At 33.2% G+C, this 20585-nt stretch overlaps 1 long non-coding RNA gene across 1 annotated transcript; it reads right to left on the reverse strand.

Annotated features, from left to right (window-relative positions):
• Positions 1-645: 645 nt before the first annotated feature.
• LOC127699169 (uncharacterized) lies at positions 646-14263 on the reverse strand. The gene is made up of 2 exons (XR_007981118.1): positions 14204-14263; positions 646-1422 (listed from the first exon to the last, which is right to left on the reverse strand). It is a non-coding gene; the product is annotated as an uncharacterized LOC127699169 (long non-coding RNA).
• Between the last annotated feature and the right edge of the window lie 6322 nt (positions 14264-20585).

Consider the following 20585-nt stretch of genomic DNA (forward strand, 5'->3'; position numbering starts at 1 on the left):
TCGATATTTATATCTGTAGAATGAACCAAGTCAAAAATATAACTTCCGTCATCGTAAATTTCGCTATGCAGACTCAGCATCCTCCAAAATGACGTCTTGACCAATGAGAACGCCTAAAACGGTGACGTACCATGACTAAATATATTGGCTTATAAAATTAAAAAAACATCCTGCAACCGAATCTGTTTACTAACATAAGCTGATTAAATAAGTTTTCGTGAATGAATATCTTTATTGTCCATTAAATAAAACATAAAATCATTGACGTAAAATGTTACCTTCTATAGAGGTTACCTTAAATACGATACTACTAGCGAGCATTTTAAGTTAACTGCAGATAAAGCTACAGGTCTCAAACGCTCTACTGTACTTTCTGGTGCAGTTCGGATAATTATTACGCATACTAGTATATGTAGCATTACAAAAAGTCCCAGGGATTCCGAAAAGGAAGCGGCAACAAAAAGTAAGACACGGGTTGCCTGGAACTTGTATGCGAAGCGGGGACATTTCATTTGTACATGTTCCAAGAAGATTGAGATAGCAGACTCCGCGTCCTCGAAAATGACGACTTGACAAATGAGAACGCATAAAACAGTGACGTACCTTGTCTAAATATATTGGCACATGAAAAAAAAACCAACACCCTGCAACCGAATCTGTTTATTAACATAAGCTGATTTGATAATTTTGTTGAATGAATATCTTTTTAGTCCTTTACAAATAAAACATAAAATCATTGACGTAAAATGTTACCTTCTATAGAGGTTACCTTAAATACGATACTACTATAGCGAGCATTTTAAGTTAACTGCAGATAGAGATACAGGTCTCAAAGGCTCTACTATACTTTCTGGCGCAGTTCGGATAAATATTACGACAACTATAGTATGTCCATCATTACGAAATTTCCAAGCATTCCGAAAAGGTTGCGACAACAAAAAGTAAGACACGACGTCATCTAGTTCGGGGAGTTTTCATTTGTACATATTTCAAGAAGATTGGCATTTAATTCTAATGATAAAATTGGAATTTCCCACCTCCATATGTTTACGACCAAAAATGAAGTACTTTAAGTAGTAAATAAGTCGCCGAAATTTCCTAGTTAATTTTTTTCAATTTTTTTTATAAATTCCTCAGCAGCAATGTCTTATTGACACAGGTGTGACTAATTGCATCGTATCAAAATTCAGTCACTTTACCTGCTATTAGCCAAACATTGATTAAATAAAGAGAAAATTCCATTGTCCCAAACTCATTCAATTTAGCTTAGCTACTAGTAACATCCTACGAAAATGTCACGCAAAGAAATCAGCATTATCCAACTGTCTTGTGTTTGACTGATGGGCTCTGAAGTTTGAACAAAACAGCAAGATTCCATCCTTCCTTTTACAAAGGGGTTACTACTGCAATACAAAATTCGACCTACAAAATAAAATGTTACTCAATATTTGAAGACTTAATCAGTGTAAAAGCCTAATTAAGGGGCGTAACTGTTACAAAAGGCAATATTAAAAGATCTTAACACTGATTAGTTGCCGTCCCATCTGAATACAAACACACAATGTTATATTTGAGTTTGTCATTTCCAGGGTACTTTCACCTTTTAGATATGTTCCGTTAACTCTTGCTGCTCAAGACGATGAATGGTATTTTATAAACGTTTTATAATTTACTTTTGAATAATTTCGCGGGTGTTCTGATCTTCGTTAGTATTATTGAGACTGCACGGATAGGGTATACAGAATACAAACAATGGGTGAAAACAAGGAAAAAAACAAAAATAGAAAATAATGGGGTGCTTCGATATAAAGAAAAGAGTATACTACTAGTAATTGACTTGAAAAATAAAAAAATAGAGAAATATGGCCTGAAAATGAAAGAATACACAAATGAAGACCCTCAAGGTTGTTTAGGGAAAAAATAAATGTGCGTGCTATTAAACAATTATTATAAAGATGTTGTTTAATCTTTTCAAGTTACTCCTCGTGACAAGACAGTTATTACCATGCATGCTTTGAAACAAAACTAAGCCCACACAATAAACGAAAAGGTAGCTTGGCGTGATTTTAATACAAAACGTCAACAAAATCTTTAATGAAACCCGGTAAACCTTTCCCTTAAAAAAATCATAATCAAAGTGTCTGATTGCAATCGATAAGGATGTACCCGGTTACAAACTCTGATTATTTGTCAACATATAATGAGTCATAATTTGGAAAGAAGAGCCGTTAATATCCTGTGGGTGACACCCGAGAGGTACCAAACAATACAGATCAGAAACCTTACCGTACTATACATTGTTATTTATTCGCAGTTATCTAACTACAAATTATAGGGTATAATATTTTGTAATTTATGACCGAACGGATTAAATTTATGCATATTTCAACCCAGCTTCAGGGAAAACCAGAAATATTTAAAAATGGAATCCAATTTTTTGTATGGAATTCCTGTAATCTGCCTTAAGGCGACATTTGTCATAGCTATTAATTTACTACGATGCGCGTTTGTCATTTTCATTGAATTTCAAAATTGAATTAGGAAACAAATCCCGAACAGAAATACGTCGACCACATAAGTTGAGAAAGATACATTAAACTGGTGGGGGTGGACGGGGCAGCAAAAGTTGACCATGTTTGACCAAACAAATTTTGACAAGTAAAAAAGGTGTCAGAAAACAGGAGGTAGTAAGGTCGTGTATGGTCATTCACTGTGTTCTTACATTTTTACATGATAAATTGTGATGGCATGTTGAAACAAAAGCAAAGGAAATACGTAATGATGCCTTACAGCCAACATTCCCCTCTATCCCAAATCTCCGCAACCATAAAAGGATTATTAAACCCATTGGAACAAACCAAAACTAACTATGTCCATAACACAATCTGCATGACAGATCAATTAACAGCGTATAGTTTCCGTAGAGACACTGGAAATCGCGCTAAACCTCTAAACCACGCTTAACCTCTAAACCGGAATATTTGTTCTCACTATTGAACGAAAAAAATCAAAGATTAACACCTAGTTGTGACAGATTGCATCGAAGCTGTGAAATGGCTTTGAGTCAATAAAACATCCGATACATATATTGTATAGCTGTTAGCAAAATAAAACGTCTTGTGGTATAATTTTCAGCCGTTTTATCATACTTAGTTTATTGTATCCTGTGCAAGCAACTGACATAGTTGGTAAATGAAGAAATTGTATACATATACATACTAGTACTGATTTTGTACGTGTTGATAATAACAGGAAACAATTTAAGTCATTTAAAAAGTTAATATTTTTGACAGTCAAATAGTAACAGCATACCCACGCAGTGAAACTAATTACTGTCTACTGACTAATTTTCAAATGTAATAGTTACAGACATTAAAATCAAATTATGAAAAAAAGCGTTTGATATGAAAGGTGAAAAGCGGATAAAAGTATTTCATTCAGGTGTCAAACATAAAAGTTCTTACAACCCTGCTGGGTTTAGCATCATTCATAAAATCATTTGAAATACCGTTACAAATTTAAATGTTCAATTTCTCCGTTTAGATAATTGTCGTTTACTTTAATTGCCACTAAAGTTCGCAATAAGTCATGGATTTCTATTGTGTTCAGTCGTTAATCATGTCATGGTTCTGAAAGTGACCGCTACATCACTTTCATTGACATCATTGGTCTGATAAACATTATCCTTGAAAACGCATTGGTCTGAAAGCATTATATCTTCGCATATCCATAAAATAATCAAGAAAATTCTTGTATATGTGAAACCAAAAACAAATTATTTCAACATGGGGTCTGTTTTTATTCTTTCGTATCATATTAAGCAGTGGGTACAACAACCAATAAAATCCTAACAATAAAACTCCACTTTAGAACATCAGTTTGATACAAGACTTCTGAACACTGAAAAAATGACTCAGTGCAGTTATACGTGACGTTGGGGATAAAAGGCAATTTTCCTGTATATCTCGGTGTGTTTATAACTTGTGAGCGCTGTAAGTCAATACATTCTATTGAAAGACTCCGAGAGTTAGTCAACACTTATTAAAGGGCCAACTTTTTAGGGGATTTCCCACTTTAATCTTACATAATTGAAGAGTAATTACTTTTTATCAAAAAGAAGGTTGTCTTTAAATTTATGGTATAGTAGTATTTTTTGTAATGACACATTTCTGTGTGTTTGTGTGTGTGTGTGTGCACTTCATTTCGATGTTAATGGAAGATATCTGGTAGTCATTCATAATTTTACTAAACTCTGGACAAATATTTTAGAGCTTCCATGAATTATTCTTGATTTGTTGGTGTCTGCATAACGTCTAGTTTTTAACTAAAATTGCTTAACGTCCGGTGGCAAATATTTCTTTTATATTAATGTGATCGATTTATTAGTTGTTGCTTGCTTAAAGTCCAGTGGTTAGTATTTCATTGATATTATTGATTGATTGTTGTTTGCTTAACGTCCAGTGGCAAGTATTTCATTATATAATTGATCGATTATTTGCTTGCTTGTTTAACGACCAGTGGCAAGTATCTGAAATTGATATTATTGAAGTTATTTTGTATTTTGATCGACAATTCTATCTAATACGGACGCGACTGTTGCGACGTTTTCCGATTTGTTGAAGCAGTATCGATTGTCAGTTTTACATCAGACAATGACACGTGCTAAGCTTAAGAAAATCACCATTGACAGAACTTTCATAATACTCATTATCATACGGTAAACACTTCCCTGGAACTATTAATATACTAGTATTCTACATTAACCGACCCCCAACGTTTCGCCTAAACATCAAAGCACTCGAGATTTCTTACTGGCTAACCTTGAAATATAAAAATTATGACGTTATACACCTTACAAAAGGAAAGAATTTCCCAATGTTGTAATACGTGCAATGTTAGTAATAAACATGTTTACGTATCGCTTTTAATATTCTTTTGTGACGTAAAATGAACCGAATGCGGTTGTCGTTTAAATGGATAAGTGTCAAAAGGTAAATACTCATAATTTTACATCGAACTTAGCTAGTAAAAGATTATATGACCCTTGACCAATTAGAGAAAATTTAAGTGTTTACTTGGTTTTTTATTACCATTATTTTTATGGGTATTGTTCGGTATAGTTTATTAGACTGATAGTAATGCACAGAGGAACAAGAACAATGGGTTCTCAGACCTACCACGACAATCTATAGACTATAGTTTTTACCAGTCAGGCTTTTTCCCTCCTAACTTTGATCAATATGCGGCTCAATACAATACTTTTTTATTCTAATAAATATACTTCTCATACAGGACATCAATAAGTACCACAAAGATAACGTAGTACTTCATAAACAATAGAATTTCGATCATTTTCTCGAGTGTTTACTGTTTTAAAACGCCAATGTCAAGGAAGATATTCAGGGCCATTTGTAAAATGGAACAGTATAAAATGGACGTAAATATACTCATTAGTGACTGACACATGTTGTACAATAGGATAATTCGTCTAGTTTTCTTCACGTGTACATGAAATCTTTCCTTTAATCATCTATTTCGTTCAAGCTTATTCGTCAAAAAAAGTCAGTATACAAGAAAACAGAACTTTCATCAACCACAGGGGATTTGTCTTTGGGCATACTACAGTTAATTTAAAAAAAATCAAACTGTCCCACAGACAAGACCGTGTCTTTTACGACTTCCATTGCTCTATGTAAACTGTAATCTGCAGTTTCTTATAGATGACACCTAGGTTTTTATTTGGGTTAGTGGTATTCAATCTTTAGTTTTACTATATTTCGTGTATTTGACTGTTGGTTGCTTTTTCGTCGGTTTTCTTTTTGCCATGGTGTCACAGTATCGGTTTCTCTACGATTTATAATATTTGATTGTCCTTTTGGTATCTCTCGATTCTTTTCCATTGTCGGATGCTTGTTCGAGTCACGGGTACAAAAGAATATAAAAAGATAGACTTTTCTTTATTTTTCAATGAACACCGACTCAAGTAGTGCAGTCGTTATATTCCACCCATGGTCACTCCCGGTTAACTCGAAGGAGCCTGTATCCAATATATATATATGCAACCATAGGTTTGAACGTTGTTTTCAATTTAGACTTGTTTATATATATATATATTATATAAACAAGTCTAAATTGAAAACAACGTTCAAACCTATGATTGCGTTGGATAAAAACCGCAATTTTTATACGTGTGCATGTCAAACAAATTTCTTGTTAAAGGGGTCTAAATACAGCACAAACAACATTTTCCAAAAGACCAAAAAAGTGAAAAAGTATATTTTAACAAAACGCATTTGACTAACAGGTCGAACAACGGATGTTCTTAAACCCTGCTGACTGCCAATTATATATATATACAACTCGTCTAAACATCAACCCAACAATGTTAGATCTTTAAATTTGCTTTCGCAAATTTTTTGTTCTTCCCTCGCCGGGATATAAACAAGTTATATATATATAGCGTTTACCAATAATGTTAATACCAAAGTGTGTGCGAATAAACCCACCAAAGATACCAGGATAAACATTCTGTACGATAGACGCGGGTCTCGAAAATACACTTTAAAAACAGGAACAAACGCCGACCTTGTTGAACGCATACCGCTAAAAGGACAACCAGTAAATAAAGTATGTTCATAACAATGTTTTTGATATTAAAAGTTTAATTTGCATTGTGAGTTGAGAGCAAAGTACATAAAACATAATTATGACGCGCTATACACAGCTGTTAACCGACATAACAGAACTATTATAAGTAATTATATGTGCCCTTTTTCGTAAAGGGATAATGCTCGACGCAATATAAGTCAATTAACATTACAAAAATCTAGTTTTCACTATCCAATGCACTTTCACTCCTTTAAATGTGTCTTCAAAGTCTCACTTTACCGAAGTTTAAAGCGATTTGACATGAAAGGGGCTAACACAGAGTTAATATAAATTGTCCATCCTGTGTGTTGCCACTTTTGTGCGACCACCCCTATTCTTTAAAAAAAATGCCAAGCTTTTCGAGACTGGTACAAGAATCATTACAAAAATATGTTAATCAAAACAAATATATAGTAAATGAGTAGTTCGAACCTCATACCACGCACGTTGTTTATACGAAGTTGAGTATTTTCCAAAAAAGATAAATTACTGTACCATGTGGACATTTTACATTAACCAGTAATTAAAGATATGACACTATTATCCCTGTCTGACAATTAAACAATATATAGGATGACGTAATGGATTTAAACCATTAGATCATTGGCATTAGCATATACTTTGGTCTGGTAGTAACTTGCATGTATGTTTCACGCCAATCAAACGTTTAAAACAAAAGACTCCGGAGATCAAAGGGTCTTTATACCTTTGACTATTGTGGGTGGAAGACTATCTACCGTGATCATAATAAGATATAAAAATATTGTGTTAATGAATCGGCATTCATAAAGGGCTATCCAGTACATAAAAACTATGTAATTAACAGATAGGAACAATTAACTGGGTTGTTTGTGTCCTTGAAGACTACAGATTAAGCAAGGGTACATGCATGACAAATCAAATTCGTGAACGTTTCAAGTTGTAGTGTTTTGTTTTACATCTGTGGGATCTACTTACAACACTTAAAGCGATTCAGACACACCAAATTAATTAAGTTTTTTTGTCATTGTCTAGCACTAGGTGGATACCGCTGCTGGGGGACAGTAGTCAGTGCTTTGACACTGATATGATTTATAACATGAATTTATAAAATTTTACATTACCAAATTGAGAAATGATTAAGAAATTAGGATTCTAGTCCCCCCTCCCCCGGACCAAGTTGACCTTGGATGATTTTTGGCTATACTGTTTATGTCCCGTTCGGTCATAAAGCTACTTAAGTATTTATACATCGACGACTTAATTTTTTTGTTATGAGCGTTCCTGAAGAAGGTTACTGTGAAAGTACCTTTATTCGTGGGGTATCAATTTTCGTGGTTTTCGTGGATGGCTTTATCCACGAATTTAAGTGTCCAACGAAATGTAACAATTGTTGTCTAAATCAAGACATGGAAAGATCCCCATGTAGGTTTGACTACGTGGATATGGGAATATAATATGGAGAATACATCGAATATCAGCAAACGCACTATGAACTATAGATACAACTTAGGCAGGATTTTACCCATTTAATCTTTAAAAAAAAACAAAAAGTACGACTTTTAACCTTTCAATCTAGAAAAGCGCTTCGGACGCACCAAACGTTATGAACATTAATTTTCATACTTTTAACTCAAATGGACAGTAGGAATTCCAAAGATACCAAATATGCTTCCATGCAAGCTGATTAGTTTTTGTACTCGTACGACTGAATAGAACTAATACAATAATCGTGTATTTTATCTTCACGTCGGTTTCACACTTAGAACTGTTTTGTGTAATTGATGACGGTTAGGACTCAAACCTAGAATCTATGACAAATGGGATGATTCAGTTTCCTATTGTCCATTTCCTATTCTTTGATTAACAACAAACACACAATATGTCCAAAATATAACGCTAAATTTGTGCTAGGACTGCGATCGTTTAAGCTATCGGTTCATTGAAAATGAATGCTATTCTTATACAAATTAGATAATTTGACAAATTCAAAATAAAGACCCACTTCTGTCAGTCCGAAATAAAATGTAGGCCAACACTTTCTAACACAGAAAGTGGTCAAACAATGTAACAACAAATCTCATTATAGCAATTTAATATCATTAAGACATTCCAATCGTCATTCAAGGGTTTGTATCGGTATCTCAAGTCATATGTTACAAAGAAAATCTGGCACAATAGAAGATGTAAATGGGTATCAAATTGACAAATTCGGTTGTAATCCATAATGTTTATAAACATTAAGGTGATGGGGACCAATCAACACGGCCATTCTGAGTCATATTTGATCTAATTGTTAGTCAAATGAAGATTAATGATTTCAAGGCTACAGACATTGATCGAATCGTGATTGAAATTTTTGTTTGAAGTGTTCTATTTGTGACATTAAAAAAATTAAATACAAAAATCTTGTGCATTAATTAGCAATGGGACAGGAGCTTGCTGAAGTAATAACTTTAGATATGAAAATGCATATCTTTAGTAATTTAAGAATACGGTAAAAACAAATGAGCAAACCGAAGTAAATATCAATAATATTAACAATAAAAAATCGAGCAAAAAATAAATTATTCAAATTACCACTTAGCGGGGTATACTTATACATAGTATAATTATTTGTCGAAAAAATAAGAGTATCAGACTCAATATACCATTGGGATAACAATTTGCCTCAGTCGGAGTTGGCTGTGTTTGCCTAGCACCGTGTTGTCTCTTTGTCGTTTGCAAATAATCACAATTTTTTTAAGAAACGAAACAAAGCCACAATTAATCAATTTCAGACAAATGTGGTTCCTGTGCCATGTCTTTATCAATAGGATGGAAAGACAATGTTTCTGATTCATCAGGACTAATTAATAATTTAAGATTAATGTGAAAACATTGACACATGACACGGGATCAGATATAAGGACGGACGAAGTAAAAATACCGTTAGACTGAACCAAGATAACTTCCCTGATTACAACACCAAATGGACAATTTATATTAGCACGAGAATTTGAAATGGCTCACTGGATTCTGACTTCACTTGCGACTAAAGAGTTACGTGTCTATCCTACTTTAAGGAAACATGCTTAACTAATTGTGGCTAAACCCTGCTGACACTTTACTTCTTGTCAATATAACATTTTAAAGAAATGTCAACCAGTAATTAACTTGTGGTCAAATATATTGATGATTCGGTGAGCCTGACTTGGGAAGTGCACGGAAAGATACACATATGCTATAAATAGATATAACAACATTTATTGTGGTTATAAAAAAATCAATCCGAAGGTATTGATAGGAACATACAATGACAAAAAAATCAAATAAAACAATAAAAAAACCCTTAAGATTTGGTAACAAACATGCAAAATAATGTATACCAAAGTAAAATTAAGAGTCAATTCGCGTGCAACTGTTCGGGTACTCCGGTTAAATCTAAGGTGTCAAAATATGAACAAGGGGAAAAAAGACTGATAGAGATTTTGTATAGATTGCACTAAAAAACGTGACAGCACAATATGCTTACTCTAACGAAGCACTTGATATAACATCCGATTTCAATAGGAGCTAGAACTGTCTAAAATCTTAACTTTTATGTTTGTAAATACACGAATAAGCCGAGGAGATATGGGGCATACATCAATGAGACCGGAAGTCAAACAACACAGCAAAAAAAACCCCAAAAAATCTTATTTTCTGATCGAACGCTTGTTTCATTCGCTTTTGATTGTTTCGTTCGTCTATTGCTCTTAGCCTGGTATCCCGGCCCAATCTCAAGATTCGCGTTGCAAGTTGAGCCAGGAACCCAGGCTACTATTGTTCTCCGATGTCGATTACACCCCCTCCTTTTTCATCATAGGTGGTTATTCTATCGCGAGATTGCTTTTTGACGCCGAGAATTTCTTACAATTTCATTTAGTAGCCAATACTTTTATTAGAAATTGTATCATTATGTTTGATCCCTGGGTTGGTACTGCTGCTGGAGAACTATATTTACGGGAGAGTATCTTACGGCGAGCAGACGGTGCTTCGTAATGACCATAATTCAAATAGTTACGTGTAAATTTCATAAAATTAAGTCTTAAATAGTTTTTGCTGTTTTGTTTAGGTGTTTTTACAACGTTTTTACATTTTGGCTTTCCCAGCTTTTCGTCGATCTCTCTTCCGTTCCATATATCGTAAGACTACACTAAATATTGTGCACTCATATATAACTTATATTATGTGCCGGAGATTGGCTTTTTGTCGATCGAAATACGTATTGTGCATGCGGAATCATGTAAAACATGTTTAACCCCGCCGCATTTTTGCGCCTGTCCCAAGTCAGTAGCCTCTGGCCTTTGTAAGTCTAATATGTTTTCATTAATTTTAGTTCATAAATTTTATATGTCCATTTTCACTGAACTAGTACACATTTTTGTTTAGGGGCCAGCTGAAGCCCGCCTCCAGGTGCGAGATTTTCTCGCTGTGTTGAAGACCCATTGGTGGCCTTGGGCTGTTTACTGCTCTTTGGTCGGTTTGTTGTCTCTTTGACACATTCCCCCTTCCTATTCTCAATTTTTTTTTAAATTTTTTTTATGCTTTTATGTTTTTCTTAATAATCAAGTAAAGTTATAGTATTTCACAAGACAATTAAGGATTGTAGTTTCATATTGCCAATTTTTTTCCCTGATACAGTATTTTTTTGAACAGGAACTTAGCACGTGTTAGTTTTGGATCGATAAATCTGCGCCGGAATGTCGAAGTTAAAAGTCAAAAACTAATACAATGTGTGTGCATTGTGGTTAATAATTTTCAAAGCTGATATCTATCCTCTAACTATAATTAATATTTCTCTTATTAAAATACAGGAAACAGTCAATACACAATTAGTAAAATATGAAATTCTATAACCATATATAGATATACTATTGACAGATAGTCTTATCTGATGAGCACAGGAATTTTGAACTTAGTACCCTGTCACTTGTACAAAACAAACCAAATTGCTGTATAGACATAAACCATTACACCCTGGGATATGCATATTAGATATAACAATGAATCGTTGATTCCTTTCAGAAAACTCATTGCTTTTCAAAAACATGCCTTGTTAATTCATGTGTAAATTATCTGCCCTTCAATATCACATTATCATATATTTTCTCGATTTCCTTGGTCGAGTCAACTTGACCGTAATAAACAACTCGACAATGAAAGTCTTTCCAGCGTGAAAAAGATAGAATTGGCGAAAGGTACGGCGTCCAATTCGACCTATCCTTGAACTACGAGCATAATAATAGAAAAACGTATTAAAATGAATAAAACATCAGAACCATGTTGATCTTTAGTGAGATTTAGATTGACGATATTGATTGTGAACCGTCAAGGAATCATAGCCTTCGACCATAAAAATAAACCAACAATTGTCCTTTTGACTCGGTTAAACAGCATTATCTATCTTTTCAATTCAACATGTCCCCTAGTTTCTAATTTCAAACTTTTGCATACAAATTGGTAAAAAGAGAAGTTTGAATACACTGACTACATGTTGAGCATGTTCAATGATTTTTTTAAAAATTGATCTGGACGCCACTTTAGATCCTAAAATAGACGGGATGTTTGTTTTCGTTGAATAGCATTTCGTGACTTTCAATAGAATAAGCAATACCCTGCAAAGAAGAATTAGATTATTAAGACCGACTTTGATGTTAAGAGTAGATTTGCTACCAATATACCCCAATAAAGTAGAGGAATCGTGGAACTTATTTACAGTCCAGTAGTTAGCACTTTTTTGTTGACATGAAATATTATTGATGTGCTCATTTTCTGTAAAATTACTGTTTATAAAATGTTGAATTATTCGAAACACTAAGGTTTTTTCTATCCCCATATAAAAATAAGGAGATGAGGTATGATTGCCACTGAGACAACTATGCACCAAAGGTCAAATAAAGTGGATGTAAGCAATTATAGGCCACCGTACGGCCTTCAACAATAAGAAAAACCCATACCGTATAGTCGGCTATAAAAGGCCCCGACATGAAAATTATGAAACAATTCAATTGAGAAATCTAACGGCATAATTTATAACAAAATAATTAACGAAAAACAAATATGACAGACATTAACCAACGACAACCACTGAACTACAGGCTCCTGAATTGGGACAGGCACATAAAGTATGTGGCGAGGTTAAACATGTTTGTGAGCGCTCAACCCTCCCATGCACAGATTACCATTGACGTATAGGTACATCTTATCGGACTTCTGGGATTTTCATTCTCTTCAACTTCGTGTTAGATTCGATTCGAGCGCCACTGATGAGCCTTATGTAGACGAAACGCACGTATGGCGTACCAAATTATATGCATGGTATACTTGATAAGCTTTTACAATGTAATAATCATGTTTACGCCATAAGTATTTTGGAGTCCTTCGGACAACTATTTTATAGAATCAAGTTTTTGATATCATTAAAAAAAATATATATAAATAGTATTTTCAACATTTCTTTACATTTCACTTCTAAATTTCACAACTATTGTTAATATTTGAAAAAAATAAGACCAACCTTTATCGTCCTGTAATATTAAAGGAGTACAACGAAATTTGTAACCCCGACTAGCAATTTTGTTTGAAATATAAATCCCTGAACAATATATACTATTATCCTTTTTGAATTATTTTCAGTGGGGTCAAATTAAAATTACGTTCGCTCGCTCTAAACTGTAAAGTATATAAGGTACTGCTTTTTTTTAAATTTTGGTTTATTTCTTCAACCCGACAGAAATCTATATCTTTCAAATTTTACCCACAGTATATTTAGATGAACACCCTCATCTTTAACTGTGCCAGTGTGTTCCTCAACTCATGGCTCTTTTGTGATTCTATGACAACGAGACATTTTACTGAGGCAACAAAAATCCATATTAATTTTCGGCATGTTGTTATTTGTTCTTGTTCAGTTTCGTATTTTCTTGTAACAATTTTTTTTTATTGGTGTATAGGAACTACAATTCTACGCATGCATTCATTTCCTTAGTGACATTTATAGTCTGATAGTACGATAATTGCGTTTTTTATTTCTTGTCAGGTACAATTTTGCTGCATTCGATTAAATTTGCAGTCATTAAATATTCAGTTTACAGACCAAAGGGCGACAATTCAAGGCTTGCTAAGAATTAAAAAGTTAAAAATATCAAATGCTTTACTGAATAAAACTGATTTTTTTTCTTCGGAGATTTAAAATCTGCATTTATTTTAAAACAATAGCGCCAGTTTGTAATATGATCAATTTGAGACCTCCCATAATTAACAGTTACAAATTTCTTACAATTCGTTAAAAATTTCCAATATGAGTGTAAAGATTTTGTATAGATTACAGAAACGTTAATTACTTCCAACAAAAGGATAGATAGATGGTACACCTGGCTTAGATCGAACGTAAAACAAAAACTTGGTATAGCGTTAACGGTATAGAAACACTTTAGTATAGAGTTCATATTATGGAAACCATCAAGTGTAAAGTTTATATTGTTTAAAACAATAGATAGGGAGTTTGAAATTGAAACAATAGAAGAGAGATTTGTTGATGTTTTATATTGACCTTCTGATAAAACTTCACTTTGATACTGATAGCAGCGAGTATCAAGATGATTCCTAACGACCTGTAAATACCAAAGATTTTTGTTTACTTTTTATAACAAAACAAAACGATAAAAGACTGGAGAAATGATATAGAAAAGAAATTTAAGCAGATAAAGTGCTACAGTTTTCACAATGTTCGCTTTGTTGAGAATTTACCGGTGAATTTCTACTGATACAGCTTGATTGTTTAGATAAAATGTTTACATTTAAATTGTTTTGTTTTTATTTGCAATTAAATATCATGTTTTTACTATAACGTTACACTTTAACCACCGCGAAGATGAAATTTATAGTACCTTTGTTTCTTTTAACGCAATTAAATTTTACGGGGTGACAAAAAATCATAATATATTTCCATTTTACTGAGCATGAGGAACATAAAATTACAGATTTTATCATTGGCAATGAAAGACATTAAAATTTCTTTTTCAAATCTTTTTTTCTACTTTGTCTTTTCCTTCTTTTATAAGACATAAAATTGTGAATGTATTTAAAAGATAATTGTTAATGTGTGCTGAGGCATTCGGTACATAAGAATTAACTTCCCTCTGATAGCAACCTTTTCTGTATGCGACTTTAATTTTATATATAAGAAATATAAAAGGCGGAAATGCCAAAAAACGGGAGATGTTTATTTGTGTATGTGCAACAGTGTCTATAGGGAAACTTTGCCACATTTAATCTAATTAAACTTCAAGTATGCCGGAATGCTTTGAAAGAATGGTTGACATTCGATATACTCATAAATGTACATGTAAATTAAGGAAGAAAAGCTAGGTTTTTCCCTGTTAATATTTTCACTTTCCCTTCACCCTTGTAGGTCACTGCAATCAGACAGTAAATATTAGAAAGATGAAATACTTATCTATTTAATTATCACTAATGTCTTTTATCCAAAGTGTTTCAGTGTGTTTATAACACAGGCTAAGTACAGGGGAAAGTAACGACCTTTTATCATGTCAAATTTGACGAACACCATGACCACTTCAACTTACACGTGTACCGTACAACCTCCGAGTTTAATGATCTTTTCATCAAGCATAAAACTTTTTATTAAATTTATATCTAATTTTAGATGACAACATTAATGACCACGAGCTGAAAACACGCACGGCACCTGTAACATAATCTTTTTAGAAACAATTACAAGATCATTAATTTCAGTAACACGAACAAGCAGAGAATATCAAGAAAATTTATAGCAACCACTGGCTTATGGGAAAAAATTTATAGTTGGCTCCGATGATCGCATTTTTGTTTTTGTTTATGTTTATTATTCATTAATGGCATTGTGTCACAGATCACCATGATTTATATGACAATAAAGTATTTATTTTCCCCTTAAAAACAGTTTTGAACTAAAGTCCGAAGACTACCTATTTTTTTCAGTTATATGGTCAACTAGTTTCATATTCGTATTTGATTTCGCCTTCGAACTTTTTTTCATTTGAGCGCCACTGCAAGTCTCGTATACACGTGCATTTTGCGAACTAAATTATAAGCCCGGTTTCTCTAAAAAAAAATTCAACATGCTAGTGTTTTTATTAAACTTATTTGATATCTTGTCACAAAACAAAATTAGGTGTTTAATGGCAATAACATATTGATATTGAATTGAAATTGTATTGCTTTTGCATCTATAGGATCATTTGAATTCACAGAATTATTGGACTGTGGGGAGTCCTTCTCATTGGTTTATTGACATTGCAAATTTTAAGACTTAAGTGAAAGAAAATAACACTATATAAAGTTCATGCGTCCGAGGCACTTTTCTGGAATTAACTTCATCAGTAACGCTCAACGCCAAAAATTTTAAAGACAGGCCGCATGTATAAAATACGTTAAACACATGGGGCTATATAATAAAAAGGACCTAAAAAATAGCCAAATTCTTTTGAGGTCAACTTTGCAATATCGTTAAGTATGACTATTTGGTTTTGCAAGTACTTTTTTGGAAAAAGGCCGAATGCAATATATATATATATAGTAGGTTTAGTGTTGACTACAAGAAACTTAACCACGCACAATGCAAGAGTTACTTATCCGATGCCAAAATCAGAATACTGATTTGTTTTATTAAGTAGATCACATGTAATCTAAAGTACTTTCTAAATATAAATGATAAAAAAAACGAATATCGAATTAAAATAAAGTATTATGATAAGTATATATTTGATGATACTAGTGGTTCAGGAACCGTTATCCCTTCAGGAGCAGAGGATTTTCTCCCCGGTGTTCTGGAGCGGTTCTTGCTCCTCTATGTTAAGTTTCGTGTGTAATGCTTTGTGGGCTTGGCTGATAATCTTACTTTTTGGGTCATGGTGTTGTCCACCTTTCTTCGACTATTGTTTTTTTTTATTGTTTCTTTATTCATTTGAATAAGGATATACTGATATGGTGTTACAGACGAAATGTCCCATCCAAATTGACTAGAAATACCTTGAATATATAGTGTTGTATAATATTAAGCGAAAAAAATTCAATATATACATAAGATTCATGTTTTTACTTTCTTTTTACATATAACATCCTAAATAGGAAACTAAAAAAAATGTAACAATGCAGTAATTTTTTTCTTGTCTAATATACATGACTAACAAATTAATTTTGGTTGCAAAATGATAAACATACTTCCCCGTACAATTATAGATCATATTTTGTACATTATTATTTCAAATTTAATTAGTGTTGGCAATTTTACAAATTGCACAATATGCAGGAAGAAGATAAAACAGAGACTCTCATTGAAATTTAAATATAACCAAGATTTACTTAACATAACAGATAACATTAATTTGACCTCGGCACTATAGAACTTCTCAAGTTTGTCGTCAGTATGTTTGATAATAATGTAAAATATTACATCATATGGTGCATAGGACATGAGAAAACTATCGATATTCTAAACAGATGATGTTTATAATTGCCGAGGCTTTAACGAGGGAGATATATTTAAAGATAAATATATGTATACAGTCTAGAAATGTCAGTACAGCATTGACTTCAAATTGAAACTTGCATACCACCATGCATACAACTGATGGAAACCAATTTAACGGTTTAGTCTACATTTATGTTTAATAATTGCAAAATAATAATATTAATAATAATAATAGGTTGGTGTCACTGTAATATAAGGGGAAAATAGAAATTCGATATGCTAACATCGGCTCATCGCAAGAGTGAGACTTGAATTGATGATGTCAGAACTGCTAATATGGCATATTCTGCGTGGAATGTGTAAATTACAAAGACGGGAGCTACAACATTGTAGTGATTGATTGTTTATGGGATAACTCTCATCAGGTACGCTTAGACCAAAAGTTTTAAAGACAAATAAATATATAATGGTCCTTATGTGTTTCCAGTAATGGTGGTTTCTGTCCATTTGGTTATGTGTTAGTGAGAAACTTAAATCAACAGATTCTAGAAATCCCAAAATCATGATGCATTGAAAAAAAATATTTCAATTCTTACATACAATTAGAAGAATTTTAGTATGTATTAACCTTCAAATTCACCGAATAGTCCATAATTACCAAGAAAGAAATTATGAGAGTTTTAAATATATTCATGAAGTCTATTGTAAGATCCGACATTAACGTCATATGAATTCCTTTGACAAACCAACTGTAATCAATTGCAATAAGAAAAACTCTGATCAACTTCCTTAAAAACAATCTGACCGATAAAATTAAAATTTAATGTAACCTTCGATCAGGTATTATTCGAGATGCATGACTGACACGTTTGCATCCTCAGTGAAACCATCTGTTGATTTGAAACACAATTAAACATGCAAAGACGATTCTCTGACGAACAGAAGAATCATTGAACTTAAACTCAAAACTTGAATGAAAAGTTATTTTCATCCATCTGATTTGTTGAAAAAGGAAGATTTCAACATTCATCTTAATAAACTTAATTAGATTACAATGTCTGTGATAAATGGTTACATTAAAACATGGCAAATGACCAAATGATGAGTTATTTTTTCTCGAGCACGTGTATACAAACTGGATAATGACGGGTATTATTTGCAGAATCAGGCTATTTACTAATAATTCAAACCTAGTCCGATAACCTTCAATTTGACCTTTGTACCGACCCTTGACTGAAGTTTTTATTCTAGATGAGTATTGCGCTATAAAAGACATGTAGAAGATATGCATCCTTGGGTAAAAAATTGGCAGGTAGTCTGCAACGTACCTGGACAAAGCTGTTCTGGACTACATCAGCAATATCGTCTCAATTATGTTTTTTTCTACCTTAGATAAGGTGCAAAGTGATAACGTTCCCAGGTGAGATAGTGAAGAAATCCATCTGACAACCAAATCGTTTTACAAAGCAATATAGATGCATATTCGTGTAAGGAAAGAATGTTGAATTGAAGACCAGACCAAATGTCAGACAAATACTAAAGTATAATGTAGACAGTTATACTATGAAAGCTTACATTTAACTACGAGAATAATGTTACCAAATCATATACCCTACAGAAACAGGGGCGGATTCAGGCGGTGGCGTGAGCCCCCCTAAAATTTGCAAACCATGGGTTGTCCTCGGCTTAATAAAGAATATATCGATAAGTTTACCTCCAAAAAATATTCGCCTCACTCCGCTCGGCGAAAATATTTAAGTTTGCGCCCCCTAGCCTAAAATCCTGGACCCGCCCCTGAGAAAAAACAATAGGATAATAATAGATATTTGTTTTCATTCTTAACAAGTCACGTTAGTATTTTGATTTACCTCTGATGGCAAATTAGTCGAAATATTACTAATATTATTTTATGCATCTTTTAAGCCAATTTATTTTTTCTTCAAAATTAATGTATTTTAGGTTAGGGGGCGCAAACTTAAATATTTTCGCCGAGCGGAGTGAGGCGAACATTTTTTGGAGGTAAACTTATCGATATATTCTTTATTAAGCCGAGGACAACCTATGGTTTGCAAATTTTGCAAAAGCCCGTCCCTTTTAATGTATGTTCCCCTGCCAGACTCCAAACAGTTTCAATGTCGTTTGAATAACCAAAGTCACCAGGTTCGCAGTGGAATAAATATGTGTACCCTTTTGAACGCAAGGTGAATATAGATCGCATTTTATTTTACAAATAAACTTTAAATTAACAAAAAAAAAAACATACGAATCCCGGTTTTGGATGTAGAAAATAAGAAGGTTCCTATTACATATTTTGGAAGGAGATTATAGGTAAAAACTGGGGGAGACATGTCAACTGCTCACATGTATGGTCTTTAACAAATGATACAAACTTTACTCCCATAAAAAACCCTGATATATGAATATCAAGTGTCTAGCTAGGTGTGGAAAAGTAGAAGTTCCATTCAATAGCAAAGCATGCAATTTTTGAAGGGGTTTTATAGGTAAATTTCCGGGAAAACGTGTTTTAGTCATAGTTCTGACAATTTCACGCGTTTTGTATTCAGAACAAGAGAAATTCCCTTGATGGATTAGCCTATGTTTGGCAACTACATGTTGCAATTGTCGTATGATGCAAGCATGTTCTTCTACATAATGTAGGGGAAAATCATAGGACCGATGGCTAGGCGAGCTAAATCTGTAACCAAAACAGTTTCGCTCCTAACTACTTAGTGCAGGGAGATTGACGATCAACTCTGGTGACGCTATCGGATAATTCATCAACAAAAGATAAGATAAAAAAGGTAGTACTTTAGATACCACAAGTGTGCTTGACATTGTTGTTTCTCCTAGTTCATGGTAAAACGCATACAAACATGACATTATGCCAAACACAAGCCATGAAGAATGCTACAAAAGCCTTTTTTTTTATCAATGAAACCTCATATAACACCAGAGGCGAGGAAAAAAACACAAGGGCAAAATCTTGAAAATGCAGTCATTATAAATCATATAAAGTGTATTGTCAATCAATTTAATTAACAGCAAATTAAGCGCACGTGTTTTTTGCCAATAGCAGTCGGAAAATACAACAAACTTCATTCAGTCGTTTTATCAACGGGCCTTGAACGTTAAAGAACGATACGATGTAGCTGTCTGTCTTCAGAAACGTTGTCTAAAATTGATAGGAAACGAATTTTAGAATGAAAATCAAACCATTCGTAGTGGTTCACTGACAAGACAAGCAAATCAATTTGTGTTATCCAAAATACATTTATCAAACACAGGTACGTCTTTTATCAATACATTAGTACATACACTCAGGAAACGTTGGCATTATAAATGGTTGCTAAGGATGAAAGGTTTTACTAACAATGATACAGGTGTCTATATTATCGTATTGCATATGCATAGATTAGATGCAAAAATAAATAGAATGTTTATTTACAAATGTATAGTACTA

The sequence above is a fragment of the Mytilus californianus genome, unplaced genomic scaffold, assembly GCF_021869535.1.
Source record: "Mytilus californianus isolate M0D057914Y unplaced genomic scaffold, xbMytCali1.0.p SCAF_4, whole genome shotgun sequence".
Classification (NCBI taxonomy): domain Eukaryota; kingdom Metazoa; phylum Mollusca; class Bivalvia; order Mytilida; family Mytilidae; genus Mytilus; species Mytilus californianus.